Genomic DNA, 783 nt, shown 5'->3' with positions numbered 1-783 from the left:
TTTTTTTTGGGTTGTTATTTTTTTTTCTCTGAGCATTTTGCAGTGAGCTTCTTTTATATATAGCCGACAATTTGAAAGAAAACAGAAAAAAAAAATGTGAAGTTCATTTTAAATCTACAGTATATCGCTGGTACAATACACTAAAAAAAGACTTTGATAAAAAGAAACAATAATAATAAAAGACCTCCATTTTAAATGTCATTCATATATACCTTGTGGATGAGAGCTATATACTTTTACACACTTTTTTAGATGAATAAATTATTGAATTACTGAAACTGTTGGTGGAGTTTTCTTCTTGGGGTGTCTGTGCAGGGCCGGGGGTTGGGCTGGGGGATCCCTGTGGGTCCCTTCCATGGATCTCTGGGATTCTGGGATGGTGGTACCTGCTGTGGGCAGGGCTGGGTTGGACTGTTGGACCCAGGGGGTCCCTTCAGACCACACTGGGGGTTGGCAGGGTTTGTCTGAGCACAGATGTGCCAAAATAACCCCCAGGGAACAACCAGAGCTCCCAGGGCTGCTCCTGAGCGGGACCAGAGGCTGTTCCACGTCCAGCTCCCACAGGAATAGCTTTGGGAACACTTAGGGCTGAACCTTCAGGTAATGTCTCATTTTCTGTACTTGAGGAAGTGACAAACCTGGGACCTCCCTGAGCACATCCTGAATATTCTGAAGTTCTTCCCTTTCCATCCCTAATTGTGGTGTCACCCCAGGTGTGGCCATCCTGGGATGCAGGAGGGATCCAGCTGTGGCCATCCTGGGATGTGGGAGGGATCCAGCTGT

The sequence above is a fragment of the Empidonax traillii genome, unplaced genomic scaffold (genome assembly GCF_003031625.1).
Source record: "Empidonax traillii isolate 1590-97213 ecotype Southwest subspecies unplaced genomic scaffold, ASM303162v1 scaffold1142:size416873, whole genome shotgun sequence".
NCBI lineage: Eukaryota > Metazoa > Chordata > Aves > Passeriformes > Tyrannidae > Empidonax > Empidonax traillii.
The sequence above is the reverse complement of the archived record's forward strand: the minus strand, read 5'-3'. Positions refer to the sequence as shown.